The sequence below is a fragment of the Coturnix japonica genome, chromosome 25, assembly GCF_054131305.1.
Source record: "Coturnix japonica strain WE chromosome 25, WE-NBRP24, whole genome shotgun sequence".
NCBI lineage: Eukaryota > Metazoa > Chordata > Aves > Galliformes > Phasianidae > Coturnix > Coturnix japonica.
This window is the reverse complement of record NC_140687.1, coordinates 2,596,060-2,621,795: the sequence shown is the minus strand read 5'-3', so window position 1 is coordinate 2,621,795 and position 25,736 is coordinate 2,596,060.

Genomic DNA, 25,736 nt, shown 5'->3' with positions numbered 1-25,736 from the left:
AACTTGCAGCATCATCCATTGAGTCGTTGTGAATTTTCAGGGTGTGTTTCTTCCCCACAATTTGCAGTTCATAATTTTCACTGGCCTTGAGCTCCTTCCCATCCTTCATCCACTCCACAGTAGCGCCTGTGTCTGAAAGCTCAGCCTGCAGTTTGGCTTCCTCACGCAGCCAAGCGCAGATCTTTTCTACATCTTTGCTCTTCTTGGTAAATCTCACTGCAGCACCTGTCAGGAGCAAAGGCCTCGTTATTTCAATTTATATCAGGCTAACGTGGTCAATGTTTGCTGCAACATCTCTGAAAAAGTATCACCTTCTGTTCCTGCACTCATCATTGTGTCAGTGCTGAGCAATTCACGATATTTCATTTGGTCTTCTTGCTGGATTTACTAAGTAAAAATCAACCAAACATCTCCTTCTACTGATTAATAATGCTCTAAACATGCTTCTGCAGAGGTTTCCACCCAATGACAAACAGGTCCTCCCATCATGAATGTTTATTTGTTCTACTTTGTCATGCAAAGCTGATTGATAGAGATATTATTGGAATGATTGCTCCCCTACTTCTAAACTATTCCAGTGCAATCAGAAAGGCTGTCTGAACCTGCAGCTGAAAGTACTTCTCTATGGTCATGCAGTGGTAAACCTGGTGACTGAATGCACTGGCCAATAGCTGTGAACTGCAGACATTCATCAGCTGGCATGCTTGCACGTTGTTGTAAGGTCAATAGTAAACATGGCATCCCCTCCAGGTACAGCTTCACCAGTTGTTAGGGGGGATTTCACAGCCAGGACTGGGTCTGAGGAAGAACATGTATGTCTTAATGCTCTTTAGATGCAAGTCTGGTATCTCATTTAGAGATGGAAGATTAAATCATAGGTACATTTCTACTTCTCCCTTTGCATGAGTGCTAGAAGAAGCACTTCTGTGCTTAAGATCTGTTACAGAAAGTTCTGCCTCTTGCACATGTGAGATATCAAAAGATAAGGATATTCATGTCTCTGTCACAGAAACAACTCGTATCACTTTAGTGGTAGCTGGAGGTTGATAGGAGATAGGAGAACTAGGAATAAAGGAAAGCCTTTGGTGTGTTAATGCACTGCTAACCTTAAAGTCAAAGGAAGCATCTTTAGGGAACCAACACAGCTGCTCAGCACACACTGACCCATTTCCATTGGGGTTTTTGTGCTTACCAAGGTGCACGCTCCCTGGGAATTCCAGAGACGGGCTCTGTCCATGCGCATTGACTGCAGACACTCGGAACTGATCATCAGCCTCTTCAGACAGATTGCTCACCGTGAACTCTGGGACGGGGACATGAGACTCGTGGCACCTCACCCAGGTGAAGCCAGTTAGTTTCTTGCATTCCACAATGTAGCCATCGACTGGAATGGGGCGGTGCATCTTCGGAGGAGACCATGCCAGCGTCACTGAGGTTTCTGTTTTATTTTTCACCACGGGGTCAGTTGGGGGCTGGGTGGGAGGTTTTCTGGGAGCTGAACAGAAATAAATTTCAGAAATATTAGCATAAGGTCATGTAGGCTGGAAAAGACCTTCAAAAGACCTTCAAAATCAGCAGACTCAACTTTCAGCATGACCTACTGAGTCCCACCATTAACTACTGTGGTACCTGAGGACATACATGACAAGCTTATTCCTGCAGGTATTTACATAGTGAATATATTCACCCTCTGGTTGCTTTGGAACATTTTAGAGGTTAAAATCCCATCAGACTTTTTCACTGTGTGCAGCCACTGATACAGGCAGGAGGCTGGGAATTACCTGATGGGCTCTAGTTACAGACTACTGACACAGTAAAGGATTGATTTCATTTAATTTTGGCCATCAGAAAGTTTGGTGTCTGGTTTCAGTCACCCATCTGGACTCCAATTATAATCATATGGAGAACAGCACATTCAGGAGAACTCATCTCAATAAACCTGAATGAAATCACAGAATCATAGGATCATGGGAGGGCTTGGGTTGGAAGAAACCTTCAAGATCATTAAGTGCTAGATGCCAAAGGTCCCACTAACACAGTATTAAGCCAAAAGCTAGATGCTGGAATCAGATCTCCTGACCTTACCATCAGAAACTGAGATGTCATATTTTGCTCAGAGGTGCCTGCTTGTAGGAGGGACAGCTTCCGAGCTTTTTCTGCTCCAGGAACCAGCTCGAGCTTCAGAATTTAAACAGCAGTCAGAAATTAAACTGAGCTTTGTCACCTCCATCAAATAGAAGGAGTGGTTGGGTGGTACAGCTTTCCAAATCGCTTAGAAACTGTCACAACAATCAGATGCCTACCTTTTCTTTTTTAACTTGTTAATACATAGAGCTTAATAGCATCAGAATGCCCCAAGCACTTCAGACAACAGGACAGCTGTAAACCCTTCTTTAAGGATTCCTTTGTTTAACCACTGAGTAACTGTAATTCAGTGGTGCTGGTAGGAGAAGGGAAGTCCTAATCTTCCCAGATGGTGAACAGAGTTGATGTTCACATGCAGACTGGTGCTGCAGCAGAGCCAGAAACCACTCATTTGGGAAACACAGCACCAAGAAAATAATGGGAATAGCTTCATAAAATCAGGAGCTTCACTCAAATTTCATGTCAGATCTATAATTCTTCCTATTTTCAGGAAGAAATGATTTCCCTTTTTCTTGTAGTTTTATTTTCTTTTCCTTTCCAGCAAGCAGCTTTGTAGCTTACAAATTGTTTTCTAATCACCTCCTGGTGTGGACAAATCACACAGGTCTGACTCCATGTTTTACATAGTTAGCATATTATATTTGTTCCACTATGGAACTGTACAGTCATAGAATGGCCTGGGTTGAAAAGGATCCCAAAAATCATCCAGTTCCAACCCCCTGCTATGTGCAGGGACGCCATCCACCAGACCAGGCTGCCCAGAGCCACATCCAGCCTGGCCTTGAATGCCTGCAGGGATGGGGCATCCACAGCCTCCTTGGGCAACCTGTTCCAGTGCGTCACCACCCTCTGAGTGAAAAACATCTTCCTAAGATCCAACCTGATCCACAACCCCTACACACCCTCAGAGCCCCCTAGAGCCCCTAGTCCTCCTATTGCCCACCACAGCCCCATATGCCCACTAGAGTCCCCCTCAACTCTCTTTACAGGCCCTGCACAGCTCTATATAACAGTCTTATAGAACTACCTCTAGTAGAAGCAATCTCCACACAGAGATCCTTTCCCAGCACACTGCGCCACGGGGGGAGCAAAACGGGGGGGGGCACATACACACACAGCGCCGGGGGGGCCCGTAACCGACCCCCACCCATCCTTTAAAGGGGTGGGGGGTCCGTTTTAATGGGGGGGGGGGGCGAGATCACCTTCACCCCCCACCCCCCCATCCCCACCCCATCCTTTAAAAGGGGGGTGTCCATTTTGGTGTTGGGGGGCAGTGACAATCCGCCCCCCCACCCCATCGTTTAAAGGAGGGGGGGTCCGAGACCACCCCCCCCACCCCATCTTTTAAGGGGGGGGGGTCAGGGGCTCATGGGGGGCAGCACATCGTGCACAACATTGTGGGGGGGGGGGGCTTTAAACGGGGGGGGTTACAAAAAGCATAGCTCTCAACTATAGATGGGATTGGGGGGGGCTCAATCGATGGGGGGGGGCCCTTCATGCAGGGGGGGCACAGCGTAAGTCAGCGGCTTTGAGGGGGGGTGTTGGGGCTGTTTGGCCTTTGGGGGGGTTATTGTGTGCCCCACCCCCACCACCCCCACACACAATGGGGTGTTAATGTGGGGGGGGGGGGGCTTAGATTAGTTGCGTTCCCTATAGCACTGCCCCCCCCCCGTCATTAACCCCCCCGCTTTATCCTTACGGCTGAGCCCCCCCCCGACAGTGCCCCATTCATCTTGATGGGGTGGGGGGTTTGTCACACGACCCCGGCGCGGCTTACGGCACATCGTCGACCCCACCCCACCCCCCATAACCCCACCCGGGGGGGGAGGGGGCGATGTGGTGAGTGGGGGGGGGTTCCGGAGGTGGGGGTGAGCAAAGCGCAATATGGGGGGGGGGGTCCTATAACTGGAGGGCAGCGGCTGCACAAAGAGCCCGCGGGGGTCGGAGAGCAGCACTTTGGCTGGGGGGGGTCCACGGGGTCCGGGGGTAATGCTGCCCCACCCCCTCCCCCACCCCCCACTGCCGACCCCCCCCCCGCGTTGCCCCCCCGCCCCAACGTCAGCTCCTGCGGCAGCTCCTCGTCGCTCTCCTCCTCCTCTTCCTCGTCTGGGGGGTCAATATGTGGGGGGGGGGGGTCCCATCGGGCAGCGGCAGCTCCGCCGGCTCCGATTGGCTGAGCCGCAGTGCGCGGGAGCGGCTGTTGTGTGCCGGTCGGTGGAGGGGAGGCTCTTCATGGAGCTGCCCCGCAGCCAACAACAGCCTGAATGAGATCCTGGAGTCCCAGACGCTGGAGGATGAGCTGGGAAAGAGCAGAGGCTCCCCACACAAGGGCAAATCACGTCTGATAACGTGAGTGTGGAGCACAGCCAGCCCCTTCCTCACATGTGTGGGGCTTCCATGTTCCTCTGTGCCCATTGCAATGTGCCACCCCAATCCTGCTGCCCAGCCAGGAGTGGATGGGATGAGCAGGTTGGGATGCACAGAGCAGTGCTCAGACATTGCTGGGACATTTGTGCACTGCTGTTGAGCTTCCCTTTGTGCAGCAGGGGAGAGGATGGAGGTTTACAGGTGGATGGTTGTTATTTCTATGGCATTGCACAGGTGGTAGAACCATGTCCATTCCCAAACTTATTCCAGGGCATGCGGGAATTTGTGCAGTTGTAGTTCCTGAATTGTGCTATTTAAAACCCTCCTGTAAATGGGGATGTTTTGTAATGCCTGCTGGGGCTGCAGGCAGCATTGCCTTCCTCCTTAGGGGGCAGGTTTAATCACAAGCCTCCCTATTTCCTATCACAAACGTCCTACAAACCATGTCTGGGCATTGCTGTCTCGGCCTGGATCTCAGCTCCTGAGACTGTCAGATGTGAAGCAGCAGCAGCTGGGACAGGGCTGGCTCTGTGTGCCCTCTCTGGGTCTGTGGGCACAGAGTGGGGCAGAGGGATGACTGTGAGAGGGAGGAATTGCCCAGCCACAAGAAAGAGGAAATCAGCTGAAAAGGGGAGATTTGAGAAGCACTGAGGCTGTGGCTGCTTTGACAGTAAGAAGAAACCAAGCTGTCACTGTGCAGATGGGAACTCCAGTAGGAGAGCTGTGGTGGCTTTACAGATGGCAGACAGCAGCTGGAGTGTAGAGCCAAGGGTAGGGGGGGGATCTTCCTCTTAGCAATGCCATGCAAAGAATGATGCAGACTCCTGCAGGGTCGGCTTTGCTGTGTGACCCTGGGTGGAAGCAGCTGGAAGGTCTCAGCCCTTCTGCATTATCCCAGGAGCTGGGGCAGTGCTCGGTCTCATCCCACCTCTGCTAATAGCAAATGCAGAATCCCTTATCTGAGTGCCCTTTTCTCTCATGTAGAGTCACCAACCCTGGGAAGTTCACAAAAAGTTTGGGTGTTGTGTTGAGGGATGTGATTTAACTGGGAAGTATTGGTGATGGTTGGACTGGATGATCATAAGATCATCCAGATCATAAGATCTGAGATCATAAGATCATAAGATCATCCAGGTCTTTTCCAACCTTGAAAATTCTATGGAGTTGTAGCAGATTGTGGGGGTGTAGGTGTGGTATATATATGTACACAGATGGGAATATCCGTATGGAAAAGATAGATCCATGTGTGTTCTGGGCTGCACTGAAAAAGGGGTGGCCAGCAGGAGAGGGAGGTGATTGTCCACTCCTGCTCAGCTCTTGTGAGGCCATATTTGCAGCACTGTGTCCAGGCCTGGGAAGGATGTGGAGCTGTTGGGGGGGGTCCAGAGGAGGGCCACTGTGATGATCAGAGGGCTGGAGCAGCTCTCCTATGAGGAAAGGTGGAGGGATCTGGGCTTGTTTAGCCTGGAGAATGGAAGGCTGTGGGGAGACCTCATTGTGGCCTTTGAGTACTTGAAGGGAGCGTATAAACAGGAGGGGGAATGGCTGTTTATGAGGGTGGATAATGATAGGACAAGGGGGGATGGTTTAAAACTGAGACTGGGGAGGTATAGGTTGGATCTTAGGTAGATGTTTTTTGCTCAGAGGGTGGTGACACACTGGAACAGGTTGCCCAAGGAGGCTGTGGATGCCCCATTCAAGGCCTGCAGGCATTCAAGGCCAGGTTGGATGGGCTCTGTCCATGAGCATTGACTGCAGACACTTGGAACTGATCATCACCCTCTGCAGACAGATTTACAGCCCCTGCACAGCTCTATATAACAGTCTTATAGAACTACCTCTAGTAGAAGCAATCTCCACACAGAGATCTTTTCCCAGCGCCCCTTTGTGACATCATAATGCCCCTTTGTGACATCATAACACCCTTTGTGACATCATAATGCACCTTTCTGATGCCATAATGCCCCTTTCTGACGTCATAATGACCCATTGTGATGTCTTAATGCCCCTTTGTGACGTCATAATGCCCTTTGTGATGTCATAATGCCATTTGAGACGTCATAAGGCTCCTTTGTTTTCATAATGCCTCTTTGTGACGTGATAATGCCTCTTTGTGACGTCATAATGCCCTTTGTGACGTCTTAATTCCCCTTTGTGATGTCTTAATGCTCTTTTGTGATGTCACAATACCCCTTTGTGATGTCATAACACCCCTTCGTGACATCATAATGCCCCTTTCAGACGTCATAATGACCCTTTTTGACGTCATAATTCCCCTTTGTGATGTCATAATGCTTCTTTGTGGTGTCATAATGCTTCTTTGTGATGTCATAATGCTACTTTGTGACGTCATAACGCCCTTTGTGACGTCATAATGCCCTTTGAGACGTCATAATGCTCCTTTGTGATGTCATAATGCTCCTTTGTGATTCATAATGCCCTTTGTGATGTCATAATGCCCTTTCTGACGTCATAATGCCCCTTTGTGGTGTCATAATGCTTCTTTGTGAGGTATCTGTGGTGCCATTGATAATGAAGTGTGATGAACTGGAAGGCTTTCAGTAGAATTGCAGCCCTAACATAAACAATGACTTGAACTCTGGAATTCTGTGTAAAATCATTAGCTAGCTTGTGGTCCGGGTCTTCAAACCAAAGGCTGTGAGGTGCTGCTCTTGTTGACGCAGGCTGTGAAAGATGACTTGAGCTCTAAGAGTAATTTCCCTTCTGCTCTTTATATGAACGTCAAATCCACAATTAGAATATTAAGAAAATAATATAAAATTTTGTGCTGCTGGACTGAGGACTTCCATTAGCTGTTAGCCATAGTTTGGAACTTGCAAAGCAATCATATTGGAGCCTTGCTGGGCAACCTGCTCCAGTGTCTCACCACACCCACAGTAAAGCATTTCTTCCTAATATCCAATCCTAATCTACCTTCTTCCCATGTAAAGCCATTTCCCCTCATTCTGTTGCTACCTGCCCTTATGAAAAGTCCCTCCCCAGCCTTCCCTGTAGGCCCTCTTCAGATACTGGAAGGCCACTCTAAGGTCTCCTTGGAGTCTTCTCCAGGCTGAAGAGCCCCATCTCTCTCAGCCTGTGCACATAGTAGAGGTGCTTTCAGCCCTCTCTGATCACCTTCATGGCCCTCCTCTGGACCTGCCTGAACATCTCCAAGTCCTTCTTGTGTTGAGGGCTCCAGAACTGCGTGCAGTGCTCCAGATGGGGTTTCAATGAGAGGAGTGTGGAGGGGCAGCACCACCTCCCTCGACCTGCTGGTCATGCTTCTGTGCTTTAAGCTTATGCTTTAAGGTCCTATATGCTTTAAGGTTTAGATAGTGCAGTCGCCTCACCTCTTCAGGTTTATCTGTGAAGGTCCCTTCCAAGTGAACCGTGCTGATCCAGACAGTTCGGATTGCTCATTAAAGTGTTTTAGTAAGTTGGGCTGGTCCTACGAAGCAGTATGACTGCAGTAAGCAGTGTACATGTTGCGCTGTGAGTACTGCACACATTCCTCTTGGCAGCTTGTGGAACAGAAACTGTGCATTGTTTGGATTGTGTAAGTATTCCTGTTGGTCTCTTGTGATGCTTACCTTCTTAGAGCACCTTTCCTCGTTTGGCTCTACATATTTTGGTACCTTACTTGTTCTGTTTGGCTTAGCAGGGAAGGTCTTCTTCTGAAGCATCCTCAGTCTTGGTCTGGGCAGCATACTTAGAAATGACATGGACGTTACATGAGTGGGTGGTCAAAGGGGGGAAGAACTCACCTTTCTGATCTGTTTCCTTTTAGAACACAGTCCTGGAGAGGATTTGCTTTCCTTGTTTCCTGGAGACTTGGATTCTTAGATGGTTTTGACTGCAGCTATTTCTGATGTTAATTCCTTTTTCTGTACTTTAGTAGCCAAGTGCAAGTGGAGTGCTTTGGGAATTGTCTGAAGTTGCCAGGTTGCGTGTGATCACATATGTAACGTGGAGTTATGTGTGGTGCCAGTGATAATTAAGTGTGATGAACTTGAAGGCTTTCAGTACAATTTCAGCCCAAATGTAAACAGTGACTTGAACTCTGGAATTCTGTGTAAAATCATTAGCTAGCTTGTGGTCCAGGTCTTGAAACCAAAGGCTATGAGGTGCTGCTCTTGTTGACGCAGGCTGTGAAAGATGACTTGAGCTCTAAGAGTAATTTCCCTTCTGCTCTTTATATGAACGTCATATCAACAATTAGAATATTAAGAACATAATATAAAAGTTGTTGCTGCTGGCCTGTGGACTTCCATTAGCTGTTAGCCACAGTTTGGAACTTGCAAACCAATCTTATTTAGACTTTAGTGGTGAAATCTTCTGATGAAATCTTCCTTCTAATTCTGCAAAAGAATCTCGGTGGAACATTTCTGTCTGAAAAGGCTCTGGCATATGAAGATGTGCCAGACTGCAGCCATGTGCCAGATGCGTTTGGATCCATGGAATTTTCTGATGTAGCTTCAGTGTTTGAAGAATCTCCACTCGATCTAAATACTCAGAAAACAAAGCAGGTGTGTGAAGATGTACAGCTAGTTTCTTACAGAAAAAATACAGCTCTTAATCTAGAAATCTGCTTCTCATTGTATCTAGTGCTTACTCCATATTTAAGTATCTAGTGGACCTTGACCAAAGGAAGATAAAGATAGAGCAAAGAAGTATGTTAAGCATAAATTTTGTTGCCTTCTACCTGTAGGCCATGGTTGGTTTGACGTGATCCCTAACTCCAGTGTTTGGTTTGCACAGAAACAGCAAGCAAGGGAACAAGTAAAGGAGTCAGTGAGGATTTTAAAACACAATGGGAAGCGATAAGGCACAGTTAATAAGATTCTGGAGTTAGGCTGGAGGTAGGCAGAGGTTGAAAGGTACCGAAAGAAATTCAATCTTACTGTGTTGGACAACAAAATCCACTGTGATATTATTCAAATTTTTAACTAAACCAAGTGATAATTCATATTTATGTTTAGATAAGCTGGTGAGGGTTAATCCTCAATGGAGAATTGAGATGAACAAATAAAAAAATGGTGTTTGACAGTCTATAAGAAACGAACTTATTCTAGGAGAGAATCAGAGTTTTCAACTGTTTTGTTCAATAGCCAAATAATGTATGATATTTTTATAAGCATTGTGTCTGACCTTCTCAGCTGTTAGAATTTCTTTGACAGTAACTTCTCCGGCTGTGATCAGAAAACCTTTTGTTCCGTCTCTGGCACCATTCGAGGCATGATACTCAACTGGGTGATATGGAATTCACACTGTCAACTCCAGTGACAAGAAAAGTGGCATCTAAGAAGCGTGCAAACACAGAGAATGTTGATGCAGAGTCAGTGTTAAGAAATGAGCTGCCCTTTGCATTTCCTGCTCCAAAGGCCTTCTTTTCGAAGAGCCAGACAGAGAAGCAAGTAGAAGGCATATCTTTTTAGGCGCCTACTTCCAAAGGTATGTTGTATCTAACAAATGGAAACCTAGAACATGTGTAGCTTAGGAATTTTTTACTTTTAATATGAATGCAGTACTTGTAGGTCCTAAAATTCTGAAAGGTTTCAGTGTGGGGTTTATTTGGTCACAGCACATACAGCTGCCATCCTGTACATCTGACAGTGCACTGCAAGCGGTTTAACCATATATCAGGGCATGGTACACGTCTGTTAATGACAGAAGTTCTCACAGTTTCACAAGGAGCATGCCTTGAGATGCATTCAGATAATGAGATAAGTGCTGTGTTCCTAAAACTAGCATGTGTCTCCACTCTCCATTGAGATTTAGTAGATAATTTCTTTAACAATTATGATGAGAGTTTTGTTTTGTTTTTATTTTTTTCTGGGCTATTATTTTGAGTGAAAGAAAAGGGTATGCTTTTATTTAAGCGAGCTTTTGATTGCATCATGCTTCTAAATTAAATGTAACCTACTGAATTCCTCATGATAGTATACGAGTACTTGCGTGTATCTGTTCTCCCTAATAGAGGGAGAAGAGACTCAGTGAACCTGGACAGTGTTACCCAGGGTTGTGAGAACAGCTAAATGATTGTTGAGAACTGGTCAACTCGTGAGCCTGAGACCTGGGATCCTCCATCCTAGGGTGGAACTTTACTGGAGCACGTGGGTGCCACAGCAACAAAAGGACTGTGTACAATAGACTGAGAGTTTGCTGAGTTTCTTGGTTTACAGAAAGCACAAATAACTCAGCAGCAAGTGACGTATTTGGGATAGGAGATGACAGCTGGACTTTGAACCTTAAGGACTGCCAAGAAAGAAGCCATCTGCTCAACCCCTGAGCTGGAAACTGCCAAGGAACTCCATACGTTGCCAGGAATGACAGGAGGGTGCCAACCATGGATACACAGCTACGGACTGATGGTAAACTTGAAACAGCTTGAAGTGAGTAAGGGATATCCAGGGTGCACTGGTGCTCAATATTCAAGAAGCCCATCAATCTACACTGGGCCAAAGGATACCAGTTTTAATATCTCATGCAGTGTTTACTGTATTGGAGGCAAAAGGGGGACATTGGCTTTCACCCCACAGAATCACAGAATCACAGAATTACCCGGGTTGGAAGGGACCTCAAGGATCATGTAGTTCCAACCCCCCTGCCTAGCAGGGCCACCAAACATACGCCTTTACTAGATCAGGTTGCCCAGGGCCCCGTCCAACCTGGTCTTGAACACCTCCAAGGACGGGGCATCCACAACCTCACTGGGCAGCCTGTTCCAGGACCTAACCACCCTTCTAGTAAAGAACTTTCCCCTAACATCCAACCTAAATCTTCCCTCCTTCAACTTAAAACCATTTCCCCTAGTCCTGCTATTATCAGCCCTTTCAAAGAGTTTACTCCCCTCCTGGGAGTAAGTTCCCTTCAGGTACTGAAAGGCTGCAATGAGGTCACCCCGCAACCTTCTCTTCTCCAGGCTGAACAAACCCAACTCCCTCAGCCTGTCCTCATAGGGGAGGTGCTCCAGCCCCCTGATCATCTTCCTGTCCCTCCTCTGGACCCTTTCCAAAATCTCCATATCTTTTTTGTACTGAGGGCTCCGCACCTGGACACAGTACTCCAGATGGGGCCTCACAAGAGCAGAGTAGAGAGGGACGATCACCTCCCTATTGCTCACACACAAGGAAAAGAGCATGATGTAAATGTACCTATGTTGTAGGGCACAGTTCTCTATCCAGGCCCAAGTCTGTGTGGGTGTCTCCTCTATCCACAAAGCTGCTCACACTGCAGGAGGCACAGGCTGAGAGGAGAGGCCAGAGCAGCTCTCCCACTGTGACACGGAGCAGCAGGATACAAGTAAAGGAAGGCCCCGCAGCGGTACTGGGAAGGTTCCACACAGTCATCAATTTTTCATCTGAAAGGTAAAGAGGAATTCCCTTTTCTGCCCCTATCATCATTGGTCGGGTGAGTAGCAATGATGCCCGGTGTGCTTCCATCAATGGAGCAGAATAGGCGGAAGGCTGGGGTGCAGGCTTTCCTCTGCTGAGGTGAGTGGGGGCTCAGGGTGTTGCTCAGTGGTAGATTTGTTCACACTGAGTTCTAACAGGAAACTTGCTCAACATCGAAGGCCTTGCAAAAGTCTGGCTGAGTGATGTCAGTTGCTTTTCCTTTCCCTACTGATGCTGTCACTCCACTGTAGAAGGCCACCAAAGCGACCAGGCTGCATGTCTCCGTTTCCGCTGTTTCTCCATTTCCTTCTTGTTGCTCCCTGTAACCAGCAGGTTCAGCCATGCTGCTTTCCTGCCTCCTCTGCTGTGTTTCGTGTGGTCGGGATGGAGCTCAGAGCTCCAGCTCTGAGAAAGGTTTTCTGAGAAAGTTACCATCTCTTTTCCATTCCTTTACCCCTAAAAACAGTTTTCCAGTGTCTCTCATGCAAGAATTCTTTGAACAGCCTGCAGCTGACTCTCCTGAAGCTCAGGATCCTGACTTTGCTTTTTGCCAGGCCTGCATTCCTTGAGATGAGGAACTCTAGGAGGGCATGGTCACTACAGCCCTGACCACCTCCAGTCTTAACCCCTGCTGTTCAGCATGTCCAGTAATGCTTCCCTTCTGCTTGGTGTGCTTAATGCTTGGCCCACAAAGTTATTGTCAGTGCACTCCAGCAGGCTCTCAGACAGTTTGCAGCAACTGGGATTGGTGCTGGGTGGTTGCTGGGAGGTGTCTCAGCAGAAAAGCTGGGCTGGGGTGGGCGTGCTGTGTCAGTCCTCATCGCAGCTGGCAGAGAGAGTTAGAGGAGGGTGATGGGTGCTGCCTGCTCTCAATGCTGCTGCACTGAATTTGGGGCACAGCAGCACACTGGTGAGTGAGCTGGGAGGGAGACGGACTGCTGCTGTGCATGGCTAGGCCAGAGCTGGAGGATTGTCAAACACGTGAGTCATGCTGGTGCAGCCATTGCAGCTGCAGCAGGAGTAGAAGACAAAGAGGTTTTGTAGAGGACAGAGGGTGGTGACTCATGGTTTGATGTCCAGGTGGAGGCCGATAACAAGTGGTGTCATCCAGGAGTCTGTCTTGGGACCAGTGCTTTTTTACATGGTTATCAGAGACACCAATGATGCAATGGAGTGCACCCTCTGCTGTTTGCTGAGTGGTGCGGCTGACGCAGTAGAAGGAAGGGATGCCATTCAGAGGGAGCTCAACCGAGAGGTTGGCCTACGTGAATCTAATGAGGTTGAACACAGCAAAGTGCAAGGTTTTGCACTTGGGCTGGAGGAATCCCAGGCATTTCTACAGACTGGGAGGAGCAGTCCTTAAGAGAAGCCCCGCAGAGAAGGACCTGGGGGTCCTGGTGGATGAAAAACAGAACGTGAGCCATCAGCGTGCTCTTGCAGCTCAGAGAGCAAATGGTCCCCTGGGCTCCATCAGAAGAGGGGATGGCCAGCAGGGACAGGGAGGTGATTGATCTTCATGATCCTTGAGGTCCCTTCCAACCCGGGCCATTCTATGATTCTGTGATTACACTCGCTGTCAGAAATAACGGCAGCTGTACAGATGTTGGATATATTTTGGGACAGTTCTTGTAACCAGCTGATTTTAAGACCTTGCCCGAGTCAAGAGTCTAAATTGAGTGTCAGAAGAAAGCTGGTAAAGTGGCTATTGCTCATTCTTTTTCATTTGCTGATTCTTTCATTCGGGTTCCTTTTCCAAAGGAGATTCTGGTGATGGAAGCAATTGAAGAAAGAACCAAAGCAGCTCTTGCCAAGAGTGCTTGAAGTCCCTGTGGAGAGAAGCAAAGAACTTGGGCTTCCTCTGGGATGCGCCCCACCATGTCTCAGGAAGGAGACAACTGCTGTTCCACTTTCTGCTTTGTGTGTGGAAAGGTACGTCTGGGTTTTCTTCTACTTGTTTTTCTTTCTTTTTCTGGCTTTGAAGGAGAAGGGGTGGAGCAAGGGGAGACCCACTGGTCATTTGTTAACTCAAGAGCAGGATGGATTCTGCATTGACTGTGAAAAACCTGGGCTAGTAGCATGGGCATATTTCAGGCTGGACTCTTCTTTTGCTGCTTGGTTTCCTTTTGGCTACAGGGAGACAGCTGTCTAAAGGTGTGTTTTCAAACCCACTCTCCAAAACCATGTTTCATTGTTGCAGGTGGTTCAGTGTGCTCTTGCAGGGTAGATGTGTTTGCTGTAGAATCTGAATGGTTTCTGTTCCTAGGGGACGACTGGGAGGAGGTAGTGAGAAGAGAATTCAATGCCTGAGGTGTATCTTAGTGAGAAATGTTGGCATGAGGTGCTGAAAGTCTTGAGTTGTCAAAGGCCAGTGAGGCTCAGACTCCTTAACCTGCTGGAGCAGGGTGGAAGCAAGGAGTGGGCACTGCCGTCACACAAGCTGCACTTGGTTCTGGTCTGCCAGGTCTGTGCTGGCCTGGATTTCTTCTGAGAAGTTTGTTGGAGCTGCTTGGAGTAGTGAAGGGTGGGGAAGAAGTGCTGCTCCAGAGCTATGAGACATGCAGCTCCTTCTGAAGTGCTCCTGATAAGGACGGAGCGCATTTGCTGCAGCTTTCTCTGCAGATGTGCTCCTCACCTTGAAATCCTCGTGGTTTGTCCTCAGCTCCTGACCACGGCCTGTTCTCTGTTTTGCAGGCTGATAACATGCAGAAGCCGCAGCTGGTGCGTGCTATGTCATCTTTAAACGTACCAGCATTTGCGGCAGCCCATGTTATTAAGAGCCACGTCGCCCAGGGGCCAGATGAGCTCTCTCTGGAGGTAAGCAGTTCCAGGCGTTCCGTGTTGTCGTGCATAGAAGAGGGCAGTCCTTTCTGCTTTGTTTTCCTACCAGATTTGCTGAATCTGGGATTGATGTTTCAATCTCTTTCAGGTCGGAGATCTGGTGAGCATTGTTGATATGAGGACATATCAACAGGCTGAGCCCCTGGTGGAGAGGCAAGCGTGGCTTTGAGGTAGGCACACGTTTTTGACTAGAGAGCACAACTTCAGTAGAGTTGGGAATCTCAGCTTGGAGCTGCTCTGCCTGCACAGGATGGCTGCTGGATGCAAACAGTTGCCCTGTGTCACTGTCAGTGGACCTTCCCTTTGGCTCTGGGCTCGGGCTAATGCTCACCTGTCTTTTTGTTCTAATTACAGGTTGGGCTTTTCCCTGGTGAGTGCATGGAACTCATCAGCGGAAAAGTTCCCGATTCCCTCCTCAATTCATTGCCAAAGCCAGGTGCGTAATTTACATTTGACAATGCGAGTTAGTCAAATAGGGTCAGAACGTTACTTTCAGGGGGCTTGTTTATGCCCAAGTTCAGCAAGCTTAGAAAGAGAACTACAGTAATCTCCTTGGGCACCTCCAGGGATGGGGAAAATCCATTCTTGCGTGTCCTTGTTGGGAATGTTCTTCCCGTTGTTACATGCTCTGTCGAATGCATTGCGCTCAGCTTCGTCCAACCGAGCCAGGCCTGAAATGAACTGGTTTCTTTGTTTTGTTGCGCAGAGCCAAAGAAATGGGGCAAGCTCATCAACGGCCTTTGTTCCCTGGTGAAGGTCAGCCCTGGGAGAGCAAAGCAGCCTGAGCCTCCGACATTCTCCGGATCCATGTCCTTGCTTGACATCGTTGAGAGGTATTTAGCCTTCAGGACTTGAGGGCTGAGCTGTAGGAATGGAAGCATCCTCTGCTGTTTGAAACAGAGGGCGTTTCTAAGCTGTGTTTCAGCAGAAAGCAGGCAGTGCCCAGAACAGGCAACTTTTGGCCAGGGCTCGGTGCAGCTCTTCCATCACCCTGCACCACGTCTGACAGCATGCTCTGTTTTCTCTGCAGAATGAGTTCTCCCAGGAAGAGGGCAGAGTCAGCAGCTGGCAGTTGGTGTTCCTGCTTCTGCCTGGGCAAACCATCCCCTGTGGCCAAACACCAACTGCAGAGCAGTGCCAGGGAGCCCTCTGAAGCAGAAGTCTTGGTCCTGGCAGGTAAGGGTGCAAGTCCAGCTTACAAAACACTGCTTGTCAGCAACACAGGTAGAATTCATGCTTTCAGTGGGCTTGTACCTCCTTCTGGCGTTCAAGCCCGTGCCTGGCATCTTCAGTTGATCCCTGTCTTTCCCAAATGAGTCTCTTGTCAACACAAGAGCTGGACCTGCACGTGGATCACTTTCAAGACAGTGACACTGTTGCTAGAAGCCTATTTGCTTCTGCCCACCACCACTACATAGCCAAATGTCAAGAATCTCCATGGTTCATCTTGCGAACGTTCGACACTAACTGCTGTACATCTGCTCCTTCCTAGGTGACCCGAGCCCTTGTATATCCCCAAGACGCAGGGCATGTTACGATGACGCATCTTCCATCAATGAAGAGTTGTTACTAAGCACAGAATGCTGCAGTTCAGATGAAAGCCTTCCGTATAACATCAGCTATCAAGAGAAGAAGGTCATCATCGTTGAAGCCTTCATTCATCCCATCCCTACTGAAGCTGCTGACCTGAGCCCACCAGACACCTCAGGCACCAGCCTGGACTCAATGTCTCTGCAGTGCAGCCCAGCCCAAGCACAGCCTGAGTGCCCCGACAGCAGCACCACCATGCAGGCTCAGGTCAGCATCACTGAGGAGAAGCTGAGCATCTCGCAGGGGGGCACAGAATCAGGACACGAGTCCCAGGCTCCGGGCAACAGCACGGTCTCTGAGCAGCTCTCATGATTACAAGAGAGGATGAGTCCCATCTTTCCTCCAGACCTCACACCCCCTCCTTTCTCCTATTGAATAAAGGCACGCTCGTGCTCAATCAATGCCTTGACTGAATTCCGAGTTTTCATTCGCAGAGATTGGGATGAGTGCAAGAAACTGCAAGGCAGCTCAGCTTACAACACTCTGGCTGTGGGGTTTGTGCGGCCGAGCTCTGGGTGTGTTCCCATTTTGCCTGACTTTGGGATGCCTGCAGCGAGAGCTCTGCTGCCGTTGTGTATGGCAGCAAATAGTCTCTAGCATCCTGGATGCTGCTCATGAAAACCCCAAGCTTCCTGGCTGTGGCTGTGATGCTTTTCAGGGCCTTTTGATGCTCTTTGATGCCGTGGCTGCTCCCTAACACCTCTGTCCTCCCGCCGTGTCCATTCCTGGCTCCCACCTGTGAGCTGTCCCTGCAGATCATCTCTAGCCCTGCCATCATCGCGCTGCAGCAGGAGGAGCTCGCCCTGACCAACATCAGGCAGTGCTGCCTGCCTCTCTCACTCTCTAGACCAAGTGTAACTACGCTGTCATGGAGACAAATGCTTTCTGTCACATCCTCCATCCCTGCAGACATTTACCGGTAGGTGGCTCTTGCAGAAGAAGATTCAAGCAGCAGAACCTTTTGCTCAGCTACAGCACACAAATGCTACAAAAGCAGGAATAACCCGCAAGCTCTGGGTCTGTTTGTCTTGCACAGGCATGCACTAACTGCGTTTGATGGTACCCCCCATCCTTGATTTCCTTCCCTGCTTCTTGTCTGATGACGCTGCTGAGCCAGGAACAAGCTGCCCAGTGTGGCAGAGCATGGTGCAGGGCTGTGCTGGGACCTCCTCCCCTTCATCTGCTGCAGATCAGTGCCACACACGTGCCATCGAGATGCTCTGGCACGGGATGTGCCTCCAACCCAAAGCTCCTTCCCACCTCCCAAGGAAAAGCAAAGCAACCCAAGCATCTCCAGCAAAGCTGCCCAGCAGACAGCAGGGAATGCAAACAGCTTCTGGCTGCTCCCCTGCACTCCTGTCCTAAGTAATAGACCCCATGAGGACTGGCTGGGAAATCAGTGCATGACACATGTGAGTGTGCACAGGATTGTGCAAAGCAGTGGGGTTCCATGAGTTTGTGTGTTTGTGTATCTCGGCTGTTATGAAAGCATGGGAAGACTGCCTTACTGAGTCCCAGATAATTACTTATCCTCAAATGATTTTTCCTGGCCAAATTTAAAGCCTCTTACAGGTAATCGAGACCAACAGGCTGTTGTTGCACAATCAACAGGCACAAACTAGATGAATAGCTGAGGAAAATAAAGCATCATGCCAAGGGTACTAGATAAGTGAGCAGCTTGAGATCTGCACATTTATGTGATACTCATGGTCTTAGACAATATTTGCTTAGTGAGGTCACATAGAATGAAAGTAAAATAGAAGAAGTGCAATTGGTCTCAGTTCACACAGCTGGCTGGTTTGTCTCAGGCTAATCCTGAACTGCCTCAAGCGACTGCTTTGGTGCTCTACAGAACAGCAACTTCAGAGATCTCTTTCTATTACTAAGTTTTTGAAAGAGCAATTTGCTCTGTTAATTATCCATCATTTTTGTGCAGTCTGTTTTGTCAGACTTGTCTTTAGCTTCCAAGTTGTATGTGAAGAATTGTTTCCGTTGTAATGCACAATGTACTAAAAATTGAGAGATGAAAATGTGAAGAGTTTTTCCAGCTTTGATTTCATGTCTGGAATTTTGGAACCCACTACTTGCAGTTGTTAATCTGTCCAAATTGGTCTGGTTTGGGATGCCCTCATCCTTCTTGAATCGCTGTTAAAGGCGGAGCAATTCCTACAAGTGCCATGGCCCCACTGTTGTTCTAATTCTTGTTTCTTTGTTTTCCACACGCTGCTTTTCAAGCCTCCTTTTTCTTTACAGTCAAAGTGAGAACTGCACTGTGAGGTGTCTGAACCTTGTTGTGCCTGTACATAAATAGAACAGCAGCAAAGCCAGACAGGTGACTGTGCTGACAGCTCTCGTAGCCAGTAACACATAACTGTGCTAAATCCCTTGTGACGGCTTTGATTTCATTTTTGCCAGTGAAATCCTTGTAAAAGGAAGTGCAGCAGTGTGATGAGCTAAGGTGAAGATGCTGGTTTTAGTAGTGCTCTAAGCTGAGTGAAAGGGCAATTGAATGAGGGTTATATGCTTTCTCTGGGACGATAAGGCTCTTTTTCCTGAGTGAAAGAGCCAGCTTTTCATGGGCTATATGTGGGCTTTGGCAAGGGCAGACAATCCAGTCTGTCAGGAAGCCATTTGAGGTGCTTCAGGTTTGTAAGCTTGTCTTTTTGTTTTTCAGGCGGATATTTGGAGCATGGGTGTAGTGCTGTATGCTCTGCTGTGTGGGTTTTCCCTTTGGATGATGACAATATGATGGCACTCTACAGGAGGATACCAGTGGGTATCAGTGGTGCTAGAATACACTGAGAAGGGAAATAGCTGAGCTTGACAAGAGGCCTTGCTTTTCGGATGGCAGAACATGCTGAGCTGTGAGTAGAAAGGCCTGTCTGCTGAATATTGTCCCTGTTTTTGCTGCTTTGTCTCCCAGTATTTAGTGGAATTGGTTCTACGCTTGGTTGGCCTATGTGGCACTGTAGCCTAATTCTGTACCATGATAGCATACAGAATTTAAGGAGAAGTATTTTCTTGCCAATGGTCTGGATTTTTTGTATCTGGTTCTTCAACTGGCTGCTCCCTATACTATCTGTAGTAAAAATACAGACACATCATTTGATTTCCCTGAAATGAATGTTCCTAAATGCCAGCTCTTCTCATGTCTACAAAGATCAAAGTTCTGCATTTGCTATTAGAATTTCCTCTTCCAGAATCAGGAGGTAATGTAGGACCCCACAGATTGCCTTCAGAATCCAGCAGTTAGTTCTGTTTCCTTTCGGAGTGCATAACAACCTGAGCAAATGAATTGAATGACGTGGCTTATTAGTCTGGTACAAACTCTGCTGTACACTGAAACTTGGTCCATTTGTAAGCAGGACTTTTTCCATCTCTGCAGGACAGCAGAAAACCCTTTGTGCTAATCATGATGCCAAGAAGCAGAATGCGGCAGATGATCCAACTGCTTCAGGTGTTCATTTCCTTAAAACTGAGAATAGTTTTGGACTGAGAGTTTGTAAGCAGAACAGAGCTCTTAAAGCTGTCAGAGATTATTTCTGCACTGTTCAATTCTATCTGCCTAACATACACCGGATCTCAGAACTGCGTTGCTTGAACTGGTGGAACTTGTTGAAGTGAACTGGGATGAGCAAGTTTTAGAACTTAGTCAGAGTGCTGTAAAAAATGGATAATCTCATGAGTATTAAGGTACAGGCTTGCTATTTCTGCACTGAATTTGTTTTTATTTTACATGGCTGTGATCTGAAAGTTGCTTGAAACGCAGGCACCTAGGCACTGTTGTGTAACTGAATTTCACACGATAGGTCCTGAAATATCCTGGAATCAAAAACTCTGACTTGTTTTAAGTCTACTGCTTGAGTATAATCAGGGTCATAGTGTCTGTGTGCAGTGTTTCTTTCCCTGTAATGCTCCACATCATTTCATTTTGGGAATATTGAAGGAAATGGACTATGTGCCATAACTGTTGTTAGAACAAAGTATGTCTGGTGTGATCTTATGCATAGGTTCTGTAACTGCTCTTCACAGCTCAGGTGTTTGACCTTCCTTTTGGTGAAGTGATGAAATACTGCTGGTTTCTATTTGTGCTTCTAGGCACCTTGAAGCTCTTAGGAATAGAACAATTGTCTCCAGTTCTTTACAATGATATCAGTAACAGCTCGAGTGTTGCTGCCCACTAGGTAGACCCAAAGAAGCAGATTACAGTGAAACAACACACGAGCTGGACCTGAATGAGGATCACTTTCAAGACAGTGGCTATGCTGCTTCAAGCCTACTTGCTTCTTCCTGCCGCCACTCTATTACCAAGTATCAACAACCTTTCATGATTCAACTTGCAAATGTTTGAAACTAACCCTTGTGTTTCTATGCCTTCCTAGGTGATTCGAGCCCTTGTCAACCCCAAAGATCCAAACCAAGCAGTGTCTTTCCATCAATGGAGAGTTCTTATTAAGCATGAATCGCTGCAATTCGGATGACAGCCTTCCACATGGTAACAGTGATGGACACAAGGGGCTCATCCACGTTCATGCTCTCATATCTCCTGGCTCTGCTGAAGCTCCTGACCTGAGCCTGCCAGACACAGCAGTCACCTGCCTGGATTGTGACCCAGCGCCTTTGCAGTGCTGCCCATCCCAAGCACAGCCCGAGTGTCCCAGCAGCAGCACCACCATGCAGGAGCAGGGCAGCATCAGTGAGGTGAAGCTGAGCATCTTAGATGGGGACTTAGAGTCAGGCTGCCAGTCCCAGGCACCAGGCAGCAGCACCAGCTCTGAGCCACTCTCATCTTGACAAGAGGAGTCCCATCTTCACCCTTGACCTCTCAAGCCCTCCTGTCTTTTATTGAATAAAGTCACTCTCATGCTCAGTCATCGCCTCGACTGCATTCTGAGTCTTCAATCACAGGGATTGGGATGAATGCAACAAACAGCAAGGCAGCTCAGCTTGCAATGCTATGGCTGTGGGGTTCGTGCAGGCAGAGCTCTGGGTTCCCATTTTGCCTGGCTTTGGGATGTCTGCAGCAAGATCTCTACCAGTTTGTATGGGAGCAAATAATCTCTAGCATCCAGGTTGCTGCTCATGATATATCCCAGTCTTCCTGGCTGTCACTTTGTGATACTTTTCAAAGCCTTCTGATACTCTTTGATGCCTTGGCTGCTCCCTAACACCTCTGCCCTCCTGCCATGTTGACTCACGTCTCCCACTTTTAAGCTGGCTTTGCAGATCATCTCCAGCCCTGTCATCATCACGCTGCAGCAGGAGGTGCTCACCTGGCCCAATGTCTGGCAGTACTGCTTGTTCTGCAGATGAGCAGCTGCCTCCTCATCTCTTCAGCTACAGTAGTTTTTCTCAGGGCAGTTAGATGCAGTCATGCTCCTCTGGATTTGGTATGTTAAATCCATGCTGCATGGCAGCACTCAGTGCAATACAAAGGTGTTCTGTGTGCCATAGCATTTCTCCAGGGGCTGCCAAAGGTAGAAGCACAACACAGCACCATCCTTCTGACAGTAATGTCTGTGAGTGTTAGACATGTGAGCACTGCATCATCCCCAGCGTGTCAGTGCTTTTCCACACCAACCTGACTCTCACACTCTGCACTAAATGTAACTCTGCTCTTGTGGAGACAAATGCTTTCTGTCACATCCTCCATCCCTGCAACCATTTGCCGGTAGGCAGCTCTTGCAGAAGAATCAAGCAGCAGAACCTTGTGCTCACCCTACAGCATGCAAATGCTATGAAAGCAGAAATAACCTGGCATGCTCTGGGTCTGCAAGGCTGCACAGATGGGAGAGGTAGATTGTGTTTTTGCAGTGGAAGTTTCCAGTATTTTCAGTACATAGTGTAGGCCCTAACTGAATGTATAACCCTCTTGTAAAACAGCTGTATAAGTAGTTTTTCCACCAAGAAAGTTGCTGAACAGAATTAAGTTCAGACTGGGGGCATTCTGACATGGGGAGAATTGAGACAAGCACAAGATAAATACAGGGTGGGTAGAGCCCAGCACAGGACAGAATGAATGTACTGACTTTTGGAAACATTGCCCTTCTCTGTCCGCAGAAAAGTACAAGGCAGACCTAAAAACAAGAGGTTGGTAATTGACCTTCTATGAATCCTAGCAACAGTCTCGAGGAGTCTGTGAGCCTGAGATGCTCAACCAATGAGAGCCATGAGAGCATCACCTGCAGTGGGTTTAGGGCACAGAACAGAATTGATTTCACTGACTGGTGTGCAGTTTCTCCCTTGCCAATAGGGGATGTGCGCGAAGTATTGCAATAATGAATAAGCACTGCTGCTATCGCTGCCATCTTTGCCTAACTAGAAATCTTTGACTTTGAGAGTTTCTCACACAAGGGGAGAGGGTAAGAAAGTAAAGAGGCACAGAAAACTAAGGGAAACTGCTCTTCTTTATCTTATCTATAAAAATTGATACGATGCTGTTGTGCATTTTTTTTAATTTTATTTTTAATTTTTTGCTAATGTCAGTTAGATTGTTTTAAAATATCCACACACCAAAATCTGACTACCAAGCAAATGTAATGAAAATGAAATGAAGGTGAGTTAGTGGAAAGCACAAGGCCATATTATATTAGGCTCCAGCAAATTTACAGGCAGTCACTGCACGAAGAGGTAGATCTGAGTTGCACATTATATGATTCCCACAAAGATTAAGGAAATCTGAAGCTTTCAATATATTTTTTTAATTCTTTTTTCATTTCATTTTTAAACACCTGACCCAGACCCCAACCCTCACAGGAGCTGTAAAGATAACAGCATTAACCAGCAATGTAACTCTAATCCTAACCCTTACCCTGATTCTAAAATCGTCCCTAACTCCAAATGCAACAACAAAAATGATGCTAGAAGTTTGTAGCAAAAGGAACCTTAACCCTGATCATAATCCAAAAAAAAAATCATTATGGTAACAATAATCTTTACCTTAAGAGTAATATTAATCAGAGCCCAGATGATGCCTGCATCCAATCAGAAGCATGCTTTGCATTATTTAAGAGTTGTATTTTTTCCAATGAACTCTCTCTATTATCACTTTTATAAAGTAACAGAGTCTGTTCTTTTTCTCCTGACACTGTGCCTTACTCCTGACATCCCCTGGAAATGACCCAGATAGGGCACCATCAAAGTAATGCTAATAGTAATGTCAATCCTAAGGGTATCTCTAGCCTCAGTGTTAATGGGACGCTAACAACAATCCCAACAGCCTTAAACATTCTGGTGGTGTGAAAGAGGTGCTGCCTTGCACATGCTGGGCAGTCCCATTGCCTGTTAAATGCAGGCGGCAGCGTAGAAACATGATGCCCGTGGTCAGAATGCCCTGTGGCAGATCCTGGCACCGGAGAACTGACCGGAGAACCATGAGAGAACTGACAACAAATCACGCGACATCAGAACCGACCCAGTGGTTATTTACAAGCCTTGGGAGACCCAGACAGGATCTCAGAGTGGTGAATGTAGGTACAGAAGTTGTTACTACTCTGTTTTCTTCTAAAAGAAGTGTTTTTTTTTCATCTCAGAAGTTTGGGGGGGGGGGGGGGGGGGGGGGGGGCGGGAAAGGGATATCAATTTAATTACTCATTAATTTATTGACAGACATTCACGTTTGCTACGTTTGGAGAAGTTTTTATTTGTTTGCTGTGGTTTGATTTTTTTTTTTTCTTTTTTTTTTCCCCCTTCCCTCCTCTTCCATCTTTGTGTTCTTCCCCTATAATCAAAAGAACGGATCCCCAGGGTCTGTCCCGCAGACGTTCTTTCCGTGGTCTCTGCTGCCACCTGCTGGCCAATAAGCGGAACTGCCACTGTTGGGCGTTTGGTGCCGCAGGAAGCACAACGCAGATCTGAGTTCTGACCGGTCTACGCAGCAAATCCGCCAATCTTTATTGCGATAAGCCCTCCAGACAAGAGCATAAAGTCTTTGCCTGAGGGCAGGGTTAGTAGTAATGGATGTCAGTTTTGAAATTTCCAGTCCATTCACCATAGCACTTTCTGCCTCCATGTCCCATAACCAGAGCAGCTATGCTGGCATGTTCTCTTGGTTTCTGTCTAAACCACTGTACTATATCCATCAGTTCAGCTGCTGTATTATGGGCAGCAGGGTTTGGGGGCTGGACACTGGTCAGGGCACTCCCACCAGCCTATCCTGCATTTTTTTTTTTTTTTTTTTTCATTTTTGGGTTACAATCAGTCAGATCTCAAATAGATCTAGTCCAAATGGAACCTCAAAATCTGACCTTTTAGTGCCTTCATTTACAGAGTCCATTTTATACAGATTCCCTTGTACAGGGCCCCCATGGTCCTCCAGACAGTTGTTACTGATCTTCCATAGGAGAATGATTGAATTAGGTTTTTTCCCATCAAAACTGCCACCTGTCTTTCCAATTTTTCAACACTATCATTCAATAGCTGATTTGCATCAGCCTGAGCCTCTTCAGTTATGTTCAGACAGTTCAAGGCCATTAAAAGTGGCCATGCCACCATGAACACAGCTAACTGTCATTCTCAAGTTGTAAGTATGTCTTTGCTAAGACCATGGAAATACTCAGTCAGGTGGGCCAGGGACTCATGGACCCTCCCTCCGTCCCACACAGGGCCCCATTTTTCAGTGACAGAAGCAGTGCTGCATTTTGAGGATCCTAGGAATCCCAGGACATGCCCTGACAAAAGGTCATTCAAAGGGGTAGTCTTTCCCCATCCAAACAACTCCATGATATTCACAGAATCACAGAATTGTAGGGGTTGGAAGGGACCTCCAGAGACCACTGAGTCCAGTCCCCCTGCCAAAGCAGGTTCCCTACACCACAAAAGAGGTACGAAGAGGTAGATCTGAGTTGCACATTATATGATTCCCACAAAGATTAAGGAAATCTGAAGCTTTCAATATATTTTTTTAATTCTTTTTTCATTTCATTTTTTAAACACCTGACCCAGACCCCAACCCTCACAGGAGCTGTAAAGATAACAGCATTAACCTGCAATGTAACTCTAATCCTAACCCTTACCCTGATTCTACAGGGGACTGTCTGAAACGGACATCAATTCAATTACTCATTTATTTATTGACAGACATTCAAGTTTGCTACGTTTGGAGAAGTTTTTATTTGTTTTCTGTGGTTTGGTTTTTTCTTTTTTTCTTTTTTTTTTCCCCCTTCCCTCCTCTTCCATCTTTGTGTTCTTCCCCTATAATCAAAAGAGAACGGATCCCCAGGGTCTGTCCCGCAGACGTTCTTTCCGTGGTCTCTGCTGCCACCTGCTGGCCAATACACGGAACTGCCACTGTTGGGCGTTTGGTGCCACAGGAAGCACAACGCAGATCTGAGTTCTGACCGGTCTACGCAGCAAATCCGCCAATCTTTATTGTGATAAGCCCTCCACATGGCATTGCGCATG